We start from the raw sequence: 20586 nt of genomic DNA, 5'->3' as shown, positions 1-20586 counted from the left end.
CCTGCGACCCCCTAGTGTAGTGAGTGACCATGTCACTTACCACTACACCAGACGGCCGTTGATCTATAAATATTATGTATGTTATATATATGCGTATGTTAAAGTAATATCACTACTACACTACACCTACTAAGGTTTATCTCTGCACTCCCCTAAGGTAGACTGTCAGAGAATGCCTATGGCGTTAAGTCCGCCTTTATACTATGAAGTATAGAAAGTGAAAATGAATAAATTTCGTTTAAATCCGTATTCAAAAACGGTTGAATGCTTAAATGAAAACATCCACAAGATTAAGTTTTAATTGTGTTTTAACTTACCAAGAGCATTAAGTTTACTATAGAGAACAAAGTTAACAAGTTGACATTTGATGAAGGTGACCTGGCGCCACGGTGCCCTATAAAGTTTATGGGGACGCCTAGACGCACCCTTCCTGCTGCGCCCAACGGCTTCACTGTCGCTTTGATTGCTCTATTCTATCAATACGTAATTACTTTCTGTACAAACATCGACGCATTAAAACTTTTTAGTCAACAATTCTGTAAAAAATCTTCATTTATATGCTATGTGGGTACTTATATTGTACATTTGGATGGATTAACATACTTCCACAGATACGTATCTATCTATGTTGTTTCTGTGGCAATCGTACAATTTTTTATATTTGTTTATTTATTTATTTGGGAATCCAACAGTACAATACAAACATATAATATTTAAAAAAACAGCTAAAATAATAACCTAAATAAACATGTTTCCACCATCAAAATCACATATAAGTAGAAAGTGAACAGAGAAGAGAAATTTAGAAATTTAAGTTTTCACAAAAAACAAAAGCAACACAATACGCACCTATTATTATGTACATCAACTTACACTATAAAACTAAATAATACTCATCGGACTAAATCACCTTACAAATATTCCAAAATAGTTCTTAGTATCTTCTTCTTCTTTTTCTCCACCTTATCCCACTAAGTGGGGTCGGTACAGCTAATTTTTCTCTTCCATTCTCTTCTATCAGCCGTCATCTCAACACTCACTCCTCTCTCTCTCTCATATCGTCATTCACACACTCCATCCCTGTCTTCTTCGGTCGACCTCTTCCCCCTATACTTTGCACTACCATTCCCATACATCTCCTAGTCACACGCATCTTCTCTCTACGCATCACATGTCCATACCACGCTAACCGTCCGCTCCTTAATTTGTTGCTTACCGGGGCTACTTCTACACTTTCTCTATCTAATATCTGCATTTTTTTTAACATTTTGTTGAAGTGGTTAATACGCTTCAATGCTTCAAACTTAATAATATAATAGATAATACAAACTTAACCATCGTTATCGGAGGAGTATACGGCACACATGATCGAAAACCCTTACGAATGAGGGTACAATCTTATTCTCAAACGACCGTTTTTTTTATCGACGGCATCGATGGAAGATGGCATCAGAAAATAGTACTCTCGTATTTATTTCTGCCACCGAATTGTATTCTCGTTGAAAATCGCTTAAAGGTCGAAACCTTTAGGAAATTTCGAGAAGGAAAATCAGTCTTTTGTGTCCTTTTAATGATGATATGTAATACCCACCGTACAAGACGGAACACGCAGAGAGATACGTTTTCTCTTCTCATTCCAAACAGCTGCCGTAAGAATGGAAGACCAAGCTAGCTTCAGTAATTGATCTCGATTTATGTATAAATTGCGGGAAAAAAAATAATGACGTCGTTAAAAACTGCGTGGGTGGGCCGGGCCACATGCGAGTCATATGTCATTATAACTTTCAACATCTAGAAAGATTGATAAAAACTGCCAAGGATGGCTATCCATTATCATTCATGTTTTTTCAACTAATACTTATGGAAAAATCTTGTGTTTATTATTTGTAGGATTTTTTATTTATATATATAGTTATAGTTATTCTATATACTTATGCTATTGTAGTAGGCTCAGCATTAATTTAGTATGATAAGATTTACTTTGTAAAAAAAAATCTTGTGAAAGTATTAAAGGAATTCTTATCTGAAAGATTCAAGAGACATTTAAGTGAGATACTTTTTCAAATAAAATTGTTTCCAACTACTTATTAAATGCATTATCAATTTAGAATTTCGTTATAGGTATTCGCAAGATTGAAATTAATTAAAAACTACAGGCGTCGCGTCGTTTCGAAAAAGTTCAAAGCTCGCATCATCGATCATACGGAACATCTTAATTAACCCCCCAAAAGCTCAGTCGACCATTAATCCTGAAACATAAACGGGTTTAACGTTTGGGTGATTCGGGTCAACGCGAGGCCTTGATGGGGCTGCCACCATGAGGTCACAGGTTTACGACGTAAAACTGTCTACCGGGAAGGAAATCGGGTCAGACTAGTTATATTATACATAGACATATACATAGACAATAATGTTTGATAAAGTTATATAATTTTATGGTTGCCAAAAAGCTATGTGCGTTTTCTTATTCATAGCATAGCTACAATTTTTATTTTTTGTCAACGCCGAAAGGCGCGGCTGTCGCAACTGTTACCACTGTCATTATCAATGTCAATTATTAGTCGACTAATTGTGAAGCACAATAAAATAACTTCACCTTATAGAACAACATTTTATAAAGAAACATTAAGATCGCATGTATTTTCATCAAACGATTTGTATTAATGAATTATTTATAAACTAAGCGATACTTTTGAATTTAAATGGAAAAGTAACGTGTTATAAAATTACCAGTATACATTTTATCTATATATATATCATCAGCTTTTTTTTCATACAAATACATACGCATCTCGGTTTCACAATGCGTTGTTTACTTTTAGTTGCCATTTTTTTTTTGTGTTGGTCAGCCATATTTGCGACGCCATCATTGGCCAGCGCCGTTCAGAAATGTTTCCGTTTTTGTCCTGTCTACTTAAGGAGTTGGAATTTTTATTTCGGAATGCCGAATTAGTGCAAAAAGCTGATTGTCTCAGGACTGTTGTCGGTGCAATTTGTTTAGAATGTTTTGTTCGATTTGCAATTTGATTGTGGACGCTTTCAGAATTTATAAACGTTTGTGAACGTGGTTCGCTACCTAGACGTTTTTTAATGCTTGCTATAAACACATTGAAATTGATTTAGCTTCAAATTTTGATACTTGAAAGTGAAGATTATTATTATTATTTATTATTTTTATTGCTTAGATGGGTGGACGAGCTCACAGCCCACCTGATATTAAGTGGTTACTGGAGCCCACTAAGGTCTCAGTATAGTTACAACGGCTGCCGCACCCTTCAAACCGAAACGCATTACTGCTTCACGGCAGAAATAGGCGGAGCGGTGGTACCTACCCGTGCGGACTCACAAGAGGTAATTACGCAAATTATAATTTTGCGGGTTTGTTTTTTATTACACGATGTTATTCCTTCACCGTGGAAGTCAATCGTGAACAATTGTTAAATACGTATTTAATTAGAAAATTTGGTACCCGCCTGCGGGATTCGAACATCGGAGCATCGCTAGATACGAATGCACCGGACGTCTTATCCTTTAGGCCACGACAACGACAAAATTGAAATTATTTGAAAATTTCTTACTATTTCGTTTAAATAAAACACATTATTCTCTACCTGTCTTGGTCAGAAGTAATTTATGCCCAATAAGAGTGAACAAATCAGAAAAAAATGAAATTAGTATTAAACCCTCATCTGTGTTTTATAAAATAAATCTTTATTAATCACTATATTACTAGCGATAGTGTGTTTAATTCCCTACATCCGTTCAGTCTTACGTCTGAGACCTCAGCGAATGATCAATAATAATAATTGATAACATGATAACTATGAAATAACAATAAATTAATGTTAATCATTGGCATATAAATTATAATCGGTTTCATTCTATTCTTGTTGTCATCAATCACATAGCTGTAGTGTTGATAAGTCATATTTTATATGAAGTAAGCTGAATAGTGAAAAATTAAATTGTTGAAGCTCTGTTGTCGCAAAAATTTCGATACAAAAAAACCTTCCTTCGGAAATTGTAAAGGTAATTTTGTTATTCTGCGTACATTTAGCTTTGACTACTGCTACTGCTCAAAATGTAATTTATACTGTAATAAATTATAAAAAAAAAATCGGTTTTCTGTAAAGTCGGTTTACTGACGATAGTTGAACGTGACAACGTCATAAGAAAATACTGATGGAATGGTTTCATTTTTCAATTATCACAATTATCGTTGCTATAAACAATTGACACCACATTCACTTTTCACTGAACTTCATACTTGACGAAAACATGTAAATGTATAGCAGCTGTCCACGCGGATGCATCGCTCACTCAAGTAGGAGAGAGACAGACAAATAAAAAAAAAACCTTAATTCCATGAAGCAGGTACAATTATATGAAAAAATTCTTAAATAATTAGTGCCTTAATATTAATGATATTAATGATAAAATAATTAATTTTATAATTACTCCACGTCATTCTTGTCCGAAAGCGTACTTACTGCTTTTTATCGCAACTAATTTGTAACAAAATGGCGCCCAGTTGATTGAGCATTATGGTCGTGTTTTTAATTAACCGCTTTTTATTCTATTTGTTTGGTTTTAAATGAAATTCCACATATTACAGTAGATATATTAGTATATTTTTTTCTTTTCTTAGAACGTTTTAAATTATTTTATAGAACAGTTTCCATCAACCTATTCTTAAAATAGCGGCAAGCTGGAGGGATTCTTTGAAAGTCCACAGAGGCTTTAAAAGAATAGAGGCATTCCAATTATACCAAAAATCGGTCTGCCACAAACAACATTCACTCAACAGTCTGCTTCTTCTATCTAAGAATGATAAGACCTATAGAATGTTCTCATAAATGATTTGAATAATTTTTGCTTTTTTAAAATAACAAGTCACGTACTGTGATCCGGCCCCAAATTAGGATTTCTTGTGTTATGGGTAACAAAGGCTGACATACATACGTTTTAATATATACATATATAGATAATAAACACCCAGACAAAGAGCAAACAAACCTGTTCATCACACGAGTGTTTGCCCGATGTGGGAATCGAACTCATGACCCTCAGCGCAATAGATAGGCGCGCTAACGACTGCATTACCGAATAGTCAAAAACAGATACATTTTCTAAAATAAAACAAAAACTCATTAGTAGTGTGAAGTTTTCTAAACGAATCGCTTGGAACCGGAGTCTTGGTGTGCATTTCACCATAGGATCCATACGTTTTAAGAACACGATAGATAGCCGTTGTTGTTTACCGATTTCAATCTGACATTAAAATAAAACTTCACTGCACGACGTCATAATTAATACTCTAAGTCACTCTAAGAATTAAATTACAAACGCGGTGTGCGATAGTTGAATTTGTTGAATGATGATTTCAAATTTCTGTTTTTTTTCCAAGAAGTTTGTGCTTTGGTGTGGCCTACCTAGTGTGGCGCTCAATCGGTCGAGCGGTTATCGAGCAAGTTGGCGGGAAATTTGAATTTAAACTCAAAAATCGAACACGCCGAATATTTAAATGCAGGTTACTATAAAAATTAAAAGCAAGATAAATAATAACAATTCCTTGACTTTGCTTTGTTCTTTGACACAAATATGGCTGAATTATGGCCGGTAGTGCGGTCGTCCTAATTCATTATTATTATTTATACGAATTTTGCTATTTAATTTTCGCTACCAAGTTGAAATGTACATAGTTGAAATCAATCCTAATCAATTGGGTAATGCATTATTGTAATTGCAAATAAATGTCTTGCGATAAATCTTCTGATATCTTACGTCTGCCGTCACACGGGCGACATGCTCGCTCGCATACGGACGCTGATAATAATCATAGAGTAATTAATCAATTGTACGTAGATGTGGTATGTCTTTGACAATGTAATCTGTCTTTTGAAATGTACTATTTATAGTCAGAGCATTTTGGTTCATTTAGTAATTCGAATATGTAGGTTCATAAGTGTGTTGTAATATGTAAAGAAGGGGCTCAGATATAAAAAGAAAGAAAATTATGCAATTTCTCATAGATCAAAACTTCTTTGATCATGGGTGTTTTTTTTTTTAAATAACTAACCCAGTAGGTATGTTCACTTATAAATATAAATTAGGACTTCATGGTGGGAATCGAAGCTGTGGAGCATCGATCTATTACCAGGATACTAGTGGTAATAGATCGATGGTGTGGAGTTAGGTGCATTAATGTGTTTGGTTAATTCAGTGTTTCTTCAGATTTAAATGTATTATAACAGAAAATTATTACGGTTAACTATTTAGTGTCTGTATATGCACCAGTGTGGGAAAATTAAACAAAGTGACTGTGCGTGAATTTCAGGTTACTTCATTTCGCTCAATTTCATTTTCTAAAATATATCTTAAGAAACTGATTGCCATAACGCTAAAAAGAAGTAAATGATTTTTTTTTTTTTTTACGTTTAAAATCAGTATTACCGAAAAACATTAAAATATAATCATCAATAAATTCTTACAATAAAAATATACAGAATTTCTTTGGTTTCGCCATATAAATTGTACAAGAAAAATCATTTACTTAAGCAAATTGAAAATGTTCGATTGCGTTTTTTCGCGCCAACATTCCTGACGCTGTTAGTATGTTTACTATATAAGGCATTAGAGACTGATTGATGCATAGATATCTTGTCCGCTAAGAATATTTTATACCTTATTGTTCCTTTAAGCTGTGGGTTTAAATTGCATATTTATTGCATGTAGTACGTGAACGAACCAAAGATTTATGCAAAAATCCGCAAAAGTATTTAAAAAGTAAGTTCTAGTGCATCTTGCTAAATAATATTATAATATGTTTTCATGGAATAGATAACATTATTTATCTATTCCGTGGTCTTACCTACCATGTTCATACGTGTTGAGAGCGAAATTAAAATATACACTAATATTGCATAAATAATATGCAGATACATGAATACTGCTGGTGGTAGGACCTGATGTGAGTCCGCACGGGTGGGCACCACCACCCTGCCTATTTCTGCCGTGAAGCAGTAATGCGTTTCGGTCTAAAGGGTGGGGCAGCCGTTGTAACTATACTGAGACCTTAGAACTTATATCTCAAGGTAGGTGGCGGTTTTTACGTTGTAGATGTGAAAAAAAATATATATTAAATTTAACTCAAATTTTAAAATCACGCATCCCATAAACGAAGCACTGATCATCACAGTTAATTTCAAACCTCCCCCGTGGTTAATTTCCTCGGTCATTTGTTTTTTACTTATTTAACGTTAACAAATCGTTCTGTTATTTGTCCGTTTGCGTGCTTAAATCCTTTGCCCGTGCGCCTAATATGGCAGCGCGCTGTCACCTGCGGACAAATTTGGACGAGCCCGCCTTTTTATTGCAACCATTTCGGTAGCTATCTCTTGTTTCGAGAAAGAATTAAAATTGCTACTTTGCCTCCACGGTCGGAAAATGTGTGTGAAATTCTTATTGGTCGTATTTATAATTTGATTTTTTATTTAGTCGAGATGTAAATTCATGAATGTAAACTACAATAGAATTATTAAAAAACTGTCATGATTCTTTGTAAATAAATCAAAAAAGGTCCGGGCGTAGAGTTTAAATATATTGGTGCGTTTAAAGTTTTTAAGAAAACGTTTACGCCATGCTAATATTTTTTGCTTAGAGAATAATATTCTTGGTGATAGTTATATGTGGTAGATATAGGTTAGCTATTGCGAGGGTAGGTGGAATTTCTTCCATAAAGGATTCACACGTTCATTTGTGAGCATGATAAAACTGTTAATGTATTATAGATTTAGTTCTACTTGTTCTAAAGTATCAGAATTTTAAGTTTTGATGTTTATAATCCGGTGGTCACTCAATATTTCAAGTTCGACTGGCCATTTAAGGCCATTAAAAGTATTTCAAAGCACTACTTGTAATTCGTTTGCCTTCATCGTGTACATGAAATCTCACATCACCGCCGAAAATAAGACTCTTTATAGATTAACTGGCTAACTGGTCGTCGGTAATAAAAATATTAGTAATCCACACTAAAATTCCAACGTTTAAACGATGTAATCTGTATTTATTGGATCTCTCAGACACAAAAAACTGAACGACCATTAATATCATGGTACTTAAGTTTCCATTATCGTTTAACCCAAAAGAATAATCTGGAATTAGTCACGCACGAGCTATATTGTTGAAAGCTTAGAAGGCACTAGCTCTGCTCTATGGGGTTCCGTACGATTTATTAATATTAATTTATTAATATTTAGTTACTATTAAATATTTTAAAATTACAAGTCTTTATTTTTTTATCATTGGAGGCATTATTATCGGATCTTTTCAGATCTAGAGCAAAACCAATATTGCTTTGTTACTTGTTGTTTTTTGGGTGGTGGCAGTTACGTTGTAGATATCTATAGGCTCCAATAACCAACTTAAAACTAGATACAGTTATTTACTATAAAAAATATTAGTATTCGTTTCACACGCCTCAAAATATGACAAGTCAAGTGAATAAATTAGGCGTAATGTTAGGTACTGAACTAAAGTAAGATACTACTTTAAGACTGCTACTAATACTGACGTATGATGAGTGATTTAATAAAAAATAAATTACCTAGAAACAGTTTTATAACGCCTACGATGACTGCTTTAAACGCAATTATGAATGTTTTCATATTAATTTTCTACATGAAATAAATGCAAATATTAAATTCTTCTCACGACGGAACCCTAAAAATTTTAATACACACTTGAGTTTTTAGGGCGTTCTTCATTAAATCCTATTCATTATTTAACAATTAGCTGTGCATTATATTTTTAAAGTTGTTTTCACACTTACAAGTGTTGGGATAGGAATACGCGTAAAAAAACGCCGCTTCTAAACTTTGAAGCTTTGGTATTTTTTAATTATGAAACGCGTTACTCAAAGAGCTGTGTCATCTAGAGATTCCTCGTAGGTCATAAGTCGAGATTTAATTAAATTAAATCTTCAAATACAAAAAAGAATCGTGGCTTATAGACTATGAGTGATGTTCGACATATATGTAGTAGATATGTGTCGTGCCTTCGTGCCCCCATTCCCGCTAACCATAAATCGGCTCTGTGTTTTTTTTTCTTAAGAGGCTATTTCAGCGTAACCTTAACTAGTAGGTGAGCTCACGGGGCTCAAACCTGGCGACGTTGCTAACACGAACCCTAGTAAGAGCCGTGCTTCGCAGAATCTACCACCGGATCGGAAACGCGACCCACTGAGAAGATCCGGCGAGAAGCTCAGTGGGCTCCCGCTAACAATAGTAATAACATTGCAGCGGATGTGAGAACGCCTTAAGTAATAATTATTTCTTTGAGCCACTTAACTTCTTATCGATTTGAGACGTCTTTTTGAATTCGTTAGGCAGCGGCTTGGTTCTACCTTTGGCATTGCTGACAGCCACGAGCGACGGTAACCACTCACCATCCAATGGGCCGTACGCTTAGCTGCCTACAAGGGCATTAAAAAAACGAATAAGAATGATTCACAGTGATGTTGATGTCGTGCTCCATGTTAATGTTGGAAAGGCGGTACTTTTGAAGTCGTTAGATAGTGATCTACACTCGGTGTGTATAAGCGACCACTACTAAATGCTCCGAAGTGAGAATCGAAGTAGCTGTAAGCTTAGTGATAGATACAGTTTAAGCTATAACACTAAATTCTTAACTGTTGAACGCTAAATGTTCGTAAAATACATAAATATTTTTTTATTGCTTATGTGGATCGACGAGCTCATATTCCACCTGGTGTTAACTGGTTACTGGAGCCCATAGACATCTACAACGTAAATGCGCTACCCACTTGAGATATAAGTTCTAAAGTCTCAGTATGGTTACAACGGCTGACTCACCCTTCAAACCGAAACGCATTACTGCTTCACGGCAGAAATAGGCAGGGTGGTGGTACCTACCCATGCGGACTCGCAAGAGGTCCTAATAAACTTGAAGCTAATATTACACTGTCTACCTTAAGACCGGCACGGGTAGGTACCACCATTCTGCGGCGAAGTCGTCATACCTTCCAGTTTTAAGGGTCGGGTAGTTTCTTTACAATTTAATTGAGATTTTGACTTCAACCCTCTAGATATATTAGTTGCCATGAGCTTAACTCAAAGAACTACGGTTTCTTTTGAAATAAAAGTATGTAGCCAAAGTAATTTCTTGTTATATCATGTTATATTAAAGTCCCGTAAAAATCGGTAAAACCGTTTCGAAGTTTAATTGGAACGAACAGAGAGACAGACGGACAAACATTTTTAGAGTGTTTTAAAAAGTACTGCACATATAATACTTTCATGTGCATTTTATAAAAAGCTGCTTTTATGCTGTGTTTTGTAAAAAGCGTTTTCACATTAAGAACAACCACTTCAATAATATTTGCTTAAATTCATATTAGGTATTGTGTTTTGTAATGAAGATCCTTAGTAAGAACGATATCACTTCATCTCAAAGCGGCATAGAATGTGTCGCCGACCGGTTTGCGAATTAATGGATTTACTGCTCAATCTATTTTCATTAATTACGTTAAGAAACTTAATTGGAACGTACTAGAAGCTAGTCCTGTAGAGAACTCCTTCATAAATATAATTCGGACATTCAATCATATGTGACGAATTTTTTATATTGTTTAAATGGATGGACGATCTTAGGTCCCACTTAGTGTTAAGTGGTTACCGCAGCCCGTAGACTTTAACAACGTAAATGCAGCTCGCTACCGACCTTAAGAGATGATTTCTAAGTCTCAATTATTATCCTGATCTTACTTGTTTCAATTTTATTTAAGGGGACTTCTTCCAGACTACACGACATTCTTGCTTTGATGTAGAAGTAGTAATTATAGTTGCTATCTATCCGTTAACGATACATCCTGTAGAGTGTATCCTTCTACGGTGAGCGATTAGTTGATTCGATTGTAGTAAGCCTTATACAACATACAACACGAATTTTTTTACTGATGGTAGGACCTCTTGTGAGTCTGGAAGAGTAGGTACAACCACCTTGCCTATTTCTGCCGTGAAGCAGTATTTCGTTTCGGTTTGAAGGGTGAGGCAGCCGTTGTAACTATACTGAGACCTTAGAACTTATATCTCAAGGTGGGTGGCCCATTTACGTTGTAGATGACTATGGGTTCCAGTAACCACTTAACATCAGGTGTGCTGTCAGTTCGTTCACCCATCTAAGCAAAAAAAAAGAAAAAAAAGTTCATCGTACGGTGCTCAATTAGTTGATTCCATTTTCAGTAAACATTATAAACAGAACGATTTTTAAAGTTCATCGTGTCTCCTAATGTGACTTAGAACATTTATATTTCATTCCTGATCACTTGAACTCAGCACCTGCGAAAATAGCCTTCAACAATGAATATAGAGTGTTGAATACATTATTATTAGTCCGTCTAAGCCGTTTCGATTTCCTTTAAGACTGTGCGAGACTACATCGATAATATAAATAGCAAACGCATTGTGGATATCCTGTGATTCAACTCGCGAGTTATAAGCAGAGGCTACATTTAATTTTTTTTAAATACAAACGGGGAAATTAACGCAAATACTTTTAATTAATAGTCTGATCTTCGTTTTTAGTTATCCTTTTGCAAGAACATTCTTTTGGTGTGTTTCTTCTTCTATATGTTCTAAAAATGTTCATATAACTAGACTCTTAGTGACGTATGTACATAGCGCGTAACACATTACAAATTAATTTCTCATCATCAGGCACAATTGTCATCCGCGAAACTGCCCTCGAGTTGTTAGGTCTCCTTCGAAGGCGCTCGGGCAGCTGTTAGCTAATCCCTTCCTGGCTGAGCCTTTGCTCGCCCACCTGTCCTGGTGAAACTGGAAAGGCCCTTGGGCCAACAGTAAACAATCAATCACAAAAAAAATATTCTCATACGACATCCGTGGAGTTTTTACTCGTTCATAGGTGAGCGAATAAAAATAGGGTTTTTGATAGTTAGAAATTGCTTATCTTTATGGTAGAAAAATGTAAATTAAGTGGAAATAACAATATAATAATTTACAGAGTGTTTAACAATTAATATTTTAAAAATAAAGTTACACGCTTCACATTCAACATTTAAGCTAGTATTATATTATCACTACCGAAAACACAAATAATAAATCACAAACGATCACATACTAGATCAGATCTTTAACAGAGATGCTAAACTAGGTGGGGACTGGAAACCGGTTGTGCAATCAATGCTTTTTTTTTATCCTACCTAAGCTTCTAAGGTCTCGAGAGACCATTTCAGCGTAGCCTTAACTAGTAGGTGAGCTCACGGGACTCAAACCTGACGTCGTTGCCAACCCTAGCCAGAGCAGTGCTTCACAAAATCTACTACCGGATCGGAAACGCGACCCACTGAGAAGACCCGGCGAGAAACTCAGTGGGTTGTACCTGTGGGTTAATTTACTCGCCGAGCCCTTCGTCACAAGCGACGGGATCGACGAGAACGATGACGGGATTAATGCTATTAATCGCTCGTAAACAGTAGTATAAATAATCGCGTTGTTTCCCACTGCCTATATTTTTGCATCATTAGAGCCAAATATTATTTGTTAGAAAAAATATCTCGCAACGCGTAAGTTCACAGCTTGAACCGCGCACAACCCTTTGGCAATACTTCGCAATAAGCTACAGTGCGTCGGCACTCGGACGCCGCGCCGGCCGGTAATAAATACCTTTTGTGCTCTTCTGAAATAGCACAGATGAAAATTAACATGAGCATAGGCAAATAATATTCATGCATATTCCTTACATGTAAAAACAAGGTATTTTAGATCCGTGTGCCGACCTATTTGCCATACGATTGATGTTAGAATACATCTCAGTGCTTAGTTGAGATGAGGTGTGTTCTTTATATACAGACTTTCTGGTTTATGTTTAAGATTTCAGTCTTCATGGTGACTGTTAATACGCTGACGCTGACACTGACAAGATAAACAAAACAATATTCACAACTTTATTCCCGAAGCAACAAATAAACTTTCTCTCGTCTTACGAGTGAGGGCGCTATTGTCGGCCAATTTACCGCATACAAAATCATCTTTGAATGGCCCCAACCGACAGCAGTGATAGCGTCGTCATCTCGACGGCACCAAGAACAAATTGTTCTCTTATTGTATTGTCTTCTGCAACGGAGTTTATTGGTTATTGTGCGTTGTGTGTTCGGATCATAAACTAGAGATGGAGGTGGAAATATACGATTTTTTTAATAACAATGTAGCGGTGCATCCAAATTACAGACATGAAGCAATCCAAAAAGTTAGGGTACAAGTAAAAGGTTGGATACTATTTGATGAAAATGAAAATTTGATCATTATTTTTGTGAAATTTGCATTATATAACTAGCATATATTCTATTTTTTAATTATAATAGTTTGTGTGGATTAACGATGAAGGGAAGATATTCCATCGAGCGGGTGATATTGCTTGAACTTGTAGCTTATCTTGAAAATGTCGTAAGCGAGATTCAGGCCTCTGTCAAATATCTTGTATTCTATGATGGTTACCCGTCACAACAATGTAAAGTTTTATCGTCTTCAAACTTATGTCTCAAAATTAATGGACCGCGGTCCACTTAAACCAAGTAGGTCTTATACAATTAAATTGTTTTACTTGAAATTATGCTGAATGGTTTTCGTAACCTGATCCTTAAAGGATTACATAGAATCGTATATTTTCAATAAAAAAATTCCGATCTTCACACATTAATTACTCAGTACCGTTTTAATATTAAAATTATTATTTGACTTGAGTTTAATCTTGTAAGCTTTGATAAAACGTAAATTTCCTTAAACAGCTAGTTATCCGTTGGACGTTATCTCCTGTAACAGTGATCTGATGAATGTCCTAACAGTATTCATAAATGGAGGCGACAGGTACTGAAATGAAAAAGGATAAATTTTTCAAACCACCACGGCATAGTTAAATGCGTAGGCGGGAACACACATAACAACACGCAAACGAACAATTTGCAAGCTGTACTTATGGTGTTTTGATAGAACTGTTCGTATTTCATATTGTCTTCACTTGGCTCTGTCTGACTCGTGTGGTACAATTAGAGGCGTGCCGGTAGAGCCCTCACAAAGGCGGGGGCGGCTCTGTTGAGTACTGTTTGATAGCTGGTGAAGAGTCAAGTTATTGTTAGTAAAATCGACGTGTGGTAAGCAGGAAATGATGTTCTGCAACAGTACTAGCTATAGAGTTTAATGATGAAGGCGTTTTTGGTTGGCCATTGTTCTATTCACAGTAGGAGTTTTTTTTTAGAAATTTTGTTATCTACATATATAAATTTGTTTTAAAATCAAATATACTTGCAACGCATGTGCTAAAAACAATATAAAGAGGCGGTTTTAAAAAATACTCTATAACTGTGGCATAAAAACTTCTTAAAATAAACTACTTAAAAACTACTTAAAATAAAGCTTTAAAAAAAAGTAGTGATCCCGAAAGACGAATATAGACCTTGATGATTCCTAACACAACATAAATCTTATTCTCATTTTATTATGATTTACTAATGCTATTACCCCGGACAACATGTAGCACAAATAAAAACATTGCTGCTATTGATATGAACATCAGTCAGCTCTTTTTGCTTGAGATTACGTGTTCACGGCTTTAAAGCTTTTATTAACAAGTATTTAAATGTAACTTATATAGTAAAATTTATCAAAGAAAACATAGTATTAACGTAGTATTTAACATAGTATTCCATTTACGATGACGTTTTAAATTATCGCGTAGTTTTGGCTTCAGTTCTCTTAAGTTCATTTCAATTCTTTTCTCCTCGAAAATAAACTCAAATTGGAATTGGTAAGCCGCAATTACTGCTAACATAGTAATGTCACTAAAAAAAAAAAGGAATGGACTTACTGGTTTGTTGATTTAAAAATTAAATTGCTATGATACCTTCCAACATCACTTTATGTAAAAACCTACATTTCTTGTGGCTGCCCTCAGCACAAAAACAAAATATTCTAGCCTCATAATGAGAAAACTACGACTTAATGAATGTGGTCAACTCCCCGTTGTTTCTAAATAGGCCAAGTTCTCCTAGAACAAAAACATTAACAGTTAATTTACAAGAAACTAACGCGCTATTCTGTTTAGGGACAGAGCGAGGAAAAACTAGCAATCACAGTTGCAGACAAACGGTTGCTTGTCTTAATATGGCCGAAGTGTGTCAGATCCTTGAAGTCCAGCTAATGGCGTGATTACATGCATTTAGTGGCAAGAGCGTAATGCTCTCTAGTTTGGTATTTCAAGTGACTACAGTAATGTAAATCTGTCGAGATTATCGCAGTCATATATGGCTGCAAATTTCAGCTATAACCATATTAAGCCATAACTTATCCACGTTTTGCAACCGTTTTATGAATTGACAAACTAAATTTATATATTTTTCCATTCACATAAGCACTTATTAAATATTGTAACAATAAAAAAAAAGATAATAATACATTTGGATTTAAATTCTCATATGAATTTTCATGGAGATTATTTAATATAAAGCCAATCTTTATTAAAATTAATAAAAAAATAAATAAAAAATAAAAAAAATTGTTTGCGACCGAGGAAGATTTGGCTATCCACAGATTTCACACTACAAGGGCAATCAAAGCAGTGTATGAAGGAAGGAATTTGAAAAAAATCTATACTGTGCCGCAATTTTTTGAGTTTGAATTTAGGGAAATGAATATTTACAGATTTTTTTTTTTTTTTTTATTGCCTTTGTAGGCAGACGGGCATACGGCCCACCTGATGGTGAGTGGTTACCGTCGCCCATGGACTTCAGCAATGCCAGGGGCAGAGCCAAGCCGCTGCCTACCGCTTAATACTCTCCACAAGCCTCGTTTGAAGAAGGACATGTCATAGCGCTCGGGAAACACCGAGGAGGGGAGCTCATTCCATAGCCGGATGGTACGTGGCAAAAAAGATCTCTGGAAACGCACTGTGGATGACCGCAGTGGCTCCAGGTAGTATGGATGAACTCTACTCCGGTGGCGGGCGGTGCGATAGTAAAAACGAGATGCTGGTATCATCTCGAACAATTCCTCAGAGCACTCCCCATGGAACATACGGTATAAAATACAGAGGGAACCGAAGTCCCTCCGCAGACCCAGAGGCTCCAAACGATCCGAGAGAATGGGATTATCGACAATCCGAACGGCCCTCCTCTGTATGGAGTCAAATGGAAGAAGCTGGTATTTGGGAGCCCCGGCCCAGAGATGGGAGCAGTACTCCATGCGAGGCCGGACTTGTGCTTTATAAAGCAAAAGTCTTTGTCCAGGCGTGAAGTACCGCTTCGCTCTGTTGAGGACTCCCAGCATTTTGGACGCCAACTTGGCTTTGCCTTCCAAATGACTCCGAAACTGGACATCGCTCGAAACGTCGACCCCAAGTATCCCGATACTCTCGGAAGGTTGCAGGGATACTCCTTGGAATTGCGGCGCCATGACAAAGGGGTCCTTCTTCGCAGTGAACGCGCAAACTTGTGTCTTTATCGGGTTGAATTGAACCAAGTTCAATTCACCCCATTCGGAGACTCGCCCCAGAGAGTTCTCCACTTCAGACACAAGTTTTGATCGTCTCTCTTGCACCACGCTCCGAGAGAGACTCTGATGGCCGATATATCGCGCATCCCCCGTGCTGTCATCCGCATAGCAATGCATGCCATCAATAGACAGCATGTCATTGATATACAGGATGAAAAGCGTGGGGGAGAGCACCGAACCTTGTGGAACGCCAGCGTTGATGGTCATGGTATCAGAACAGTCACCGTCTACAACGACCGTGATGCTCCGCCCATCCAAAAAGCTAGCGATCCACTTGCAGAGACCCTCGGGGATTCCGTAAGATGGTAACTTCGATAGAAGTGCCCTATGCCAGACCCTGTCGAAGGCCTTCGCGATATCAAGGCTCACAGCAAGAGCCTCGCCCTTGCTCTCCAAGGCTTCAGCCCACCTGTGAGTAAGGTATACAAGAAGATCGCCAGCTGAGCGACCGTGACGGAAACCGTACTGTCGGTCACTGATCAGCTGGCGATCTTCAAGATACTTCAGGAGTTGTGTATTTATAATTCGCTCCATCACCTTGGAAAGCAAGGAAGTTATCGCGATAGGCCTGTAGCTCGATGGGTCCGACCGGTCACCCTTCTTGGGGATAGGGTGGACGTGGGCGGTCTTCCATGAAGACGGAACCCACATCCAATTTAGATATATTATGATAATTTAAAAATGAAAGGTAGTAAATTCAAAGCAACCTTTTAGACGGTATTCAAATGAGATCAATTGTTTTTACCATTGCGCATTTTACTAAGTAGAATGACTAATTTTGTACCCCACTGGGCAGGGAGTCAACCAACAAGGAGTGACTGAACCATATTTTAGTCAAAAAAGTATCAAAACTTCGGTTGATTAAAATACGATTATTGAGAAGGCGGATGTTGCAAATTCCATGCGCACCACGATAGTTTGGAGTATTTTAAACATTCCATTTAGCATTGGCGAACCTTTAGAATAATGCGTGATCCAATTGTATAGGTAGCCATTACCGAACTGTATTAAGGCCAACGGAGATAATTTTGAATGAGCTCAGTGTGCAATGTTGTAATATTTTATTCGACAGTGAAAACACCTTTATTTTCCTTACATGGATATGTGTGGCAAGACTAGGCCGAAAAGCATGGTTGAATACACGTTTCTTACAATTACTAATGTGCAAGAAATGGACATCTAAATGTCCCAATAAAAATTTGCTTTGAATGTTATGTTTTGTTATTAGATACAGATTCTTTACCTTTGATATAATAATAACTTTTTATCAAGCGGGTCGGGTGTATACACAAAAATCCGTATTAGTGAAATTATTGAAGTTGCACCAGACAAGGAATGCTACATTGACGTTGTACCTTAAAACCAAGTAACCGAAATACTAAAGAACAATGTAAATATCTAGAATTCCCCGAGCACAGATCGGCGGATAACCATTTAACTTTAATCGTCTGTTTATTGTTAAAATAAAGAAGCGAGATACAAGCGTCGGAGTGGCCGGCAGTGTGAACATCGCATTCCACTTACTGCATCGTGTGAAGAGCCCGTTATCAGCTATTGGAACATGTAATCGATTTTAGATGTTGCTACTTTTACTCACGGGAAACAAAAGCCTATCGATATGGCGGCTTTCGAAATTTATAGCGCATTAATGACAATGTACTTGGTGTTCAGATAGCTGTTTTTGTCTTTTGAACTCGAAAAGCTACTTTAGGTAATGTGATACAAATTTTTAATGTATGTAACGTATTTACTGACAACCAAAACATTATAATGTAGCTTGATAAGAAAATTTAAAACAGCGTAATGTGTCACCCTTAGACACAGCCCGCTGAGTTTCTCGCCGGATCTTTTCAGTGGGTCGCGATTCCAATTCGATGGTAGATTCAGCGAAGCACTGCTCTTGCTAGGGCTAGTGTTAGGAAATTCTCTCAGGTTGAGCCCGTGAGCTCACCTACCCGTCCGGACGTAGCTGGAATACCCTCATAAGGTACCAACGAATAAAAATGGGGAAAAACTAATAAGTAACAGAGTTCACTTTTTAAATAAATTTTATTCCAACAAAGTATTAAGCGTAAATTTAATTAAATCCAACTTTTGTAGTAATTTTGAATAATAGATAATTCGGTTACTTTTTGTCTACCATTTCCCACATATTTTCGAATCATCAAGCCCCCTTTTATTAAAATACTAGCGACCCGCCCTCGCTTCGCTTCGGAAACATTAAAACACGCATGAAACCAAAAAAAATAAATAAAAAATAAAATAAAAAAAGTAGCCTATGTTCATCAGAGACAATGTCGACTTCTAATGGAAAAATAATTTTTCAAATCGGTCCAGTAGTTTCGGAGCCTATTCGAAACAAACAAACAAACAAATCTTTCCTCTTTATAATATTAGTATAGATATAGACAATGTAACTTTGGTCTCAAACGTATCTCGGTATCGCTTTGGATGTTATAGATATAATCATCGTTTAATTCGTAATTTAATCCAAACGACATCAGATTGCTTTATTTGCAAACCCCATTCATTACTATGGTTCCCAAAAACGATTGGTTTGTTTAAATATCATTAGAGTAATTGCTAATTCAAAAGAAAACATTTATGATCTATATATATAAAAATGAATTGCTGTTCGTTAGTCTCGCTAAAACTCGAGAACGGCTGGACCGATTTGGCTAACTTTGGTCTTGAATTATTTGTGGAAATCCAGAGAAGGTTTAAAAGGTAGATAAATATGAAAATGCTCGGAATTAAATAAAAATAACAATTTTGTTTATCCTTTGATGTGTCCACCGTCGGACGGATTCCGTTTGTCTTTTATTTATCGATTGAGGCACTACGAAGTCTGCCGGGTCAGCTAGTAATATAATAATATCTTAACGTCGTAAGCTATGAGTGATTGTATCAAATTAGCGTTATAATTATACCACTGAGAGCAGTGACGAAGATCTGAGATATTCGTTCGCTTGTTTAATAAAAGGTACTTCAATATATTCTAAATGCACTCGGAGATGTGCACCACATCGTATTTACATACATATATGAACGAATACGAACGTGCATCACGGACGTTGTTGTAAATCAAACAACAATGAGTCGCAGGCTCGCGACAAACTAAATACATCGTTCTGTTTGACGTTCAATATTGGACATGATTTATTCCGATGTGTCTTAACGAAATCAACACGTTCTCGTCGAAGATGTTTCCCCAGAAGAAAAGTATGCCTTGACTAGATGTTTGATGACGTGGCTCTGCAGAAGACTGAAGTAAGTCAAGAAAGTGTTGAGGCGCCATTACCAAGCTATATAGGCTTTTCTGTTTGTGATTTAGTTGGAGTATTTTAAAACAACGTTTTTACGCTAATTCATACGATAATTATTCCTCTGTCCAAACAAAGTCCAAAGGCTTTTAGCATACTAAATTTCCCAAATTCCCATCGGTACGATATGTCTTAGGTCACTAAGTTTCTCTTCACATTTCCCGTCGGTACAATACGTCTTGTCTATAAAACGTTAGGCTCCCACTGACCCATATTCTACGACGATTCCACGTTACGTCCGCTGCTATTTTCGTAACGGAATCAGGCCGGCTCTACGGTCCGTGTCAATCTTTATGGGCACCACACAAAGCTTCGGTAATGCAATGCGTTTTTGTTTTCTTTCTTTTTCTCGACTATAACTTTTGAAGTATATTCGGAGCGGATAACGCTGTCGTTTGATGTTACATTCCAATTGGATGTTAAACGCATTGCATATAAAATAATGAAATAGTTATTTATTTTCTTTTTTTTTTAGCTTTTAGATGAGTGATCGAACTCAGAGCTCATCTGGTTATAAGTAGTTACCGGAGCCCACATCACATTACAATTTGAATGCCACCACCTGCCTTGAGACTTGAGGTCTATTATCCCAAATTTATATTATTACGCAAATTACAATAAAAAACACTCACTGTGTTAACTGAGTTCTATGACGTGTTTATTCAAATGAGTTTAAAAAC

The 20586-nt window shown here is 36.5% G+C and overlaps 1 protein-coding gene and 1 long non-coding RNA gene across 5 annotated transcripts in view; one reads left to right on the top strand and one right to left on the bottom strand.

Moving 5' to 3' along the window:
- LOC101746917 (integrin alpha-PS2) overlaps positions 1-20586 on the top strand; it is a 130355-nt gene that overhangs the window by 71278 nt on the left and 38491 nt on the right. The window lies entirely within an intron of this gene.
- LOC134199575 (uncharacterized) lies at positions 1872-2944 on the bottom strand. Its single transcript, XR_009974129.1, has 2 exons — positions 2731-2944; positions 1872-2249 (listed from the first exon to the last, which is right to left on the bottom strand). It is a non-coding gene; the product is annotated as an uncharacterized LOC134199575 (long non-coding RNA).

Source organism: Bombyx mori, chromosome 10, assembly GCF_030269925.1.
Source record: "Bombyx mori chromosome 10, ASM3026992v2".
Classification (NCBI taxonomy): domain Eukaryota; kingdom Metazoa; phylum Arthropoda; class Insecta; order Lepidoptera; family Bombycidae; genus Bombyx; species Bombyx mori.
The sequence above is the reverse complement of the archived record's forward strand: the minus strand, read 5'-3'. Positions and strand labels throughout refer to the sequence as shown.